Raw genomic sequence first — 595 nt, forward strand, 5'->3', positions numbered from 1 at the left:
GAATAAGTTTAGCTTCATGACGGGTTGAAAAATGTCCATCAAGGAATAAGTAGTTAGGATGAAGAAGTCCTGCCCGATGTTCTGTTTTATCCCAATGGCCTATGGGTCAGTTTGTGTGCTAAAGAAGGTAAAAAGAGAGCCCAATGTCTGGTACACCGTATACAGGGCCTGCTAAAAACTTAACCAGCTCACTTGATGTACCTCTCTGTATTTTGAAGCAACCTTTGGACAGCGGCTACCTGATCATTCCGTTTCGGTGACTTCCTAAAATAATAAAAGAGCAACTCGAGGATGCTCTGATAATATTTCATGGCTGAAAATATTCAATAAAGACTAAGAGAAATTCAAACATAATCATTTTAGTAACTTAATTATCAGAGAAAAAGGGAAGTTGCTGGTAAACAGGGTCTGTTGTAGCAATCACAGTGACACAAATAATGAATAATTAAAAAAAATGATTTGAATTAAAATATTAAAAAAAGTATCAAGCATACTATAAATATTAGACAAATTGAAATAAATTCGTTTATTATTTATTGTGTATACAGTAACTGTATTACAGACCCTGGACCGTTTTTCTTTACCAAAAGTGCGT

This window comes from Mizuhopecten yessoensis, unplaced genomic scaffold, assembly GCF_002113885.1.
Source record: "Mizuhopecten yessoensis strain PY_sf001 unplaced genomic scaffold, ASM211388v2 scaffold10797, whole genome shotgun sequence".
Taxonomy (NCBI): domain Eukaryota; kingdom Metazoa; phylum Mollusca; class Bivalvia; order Pectinida; family Pectinidae; genus Mizuhopecten; species Mizuhopecten yessoensis.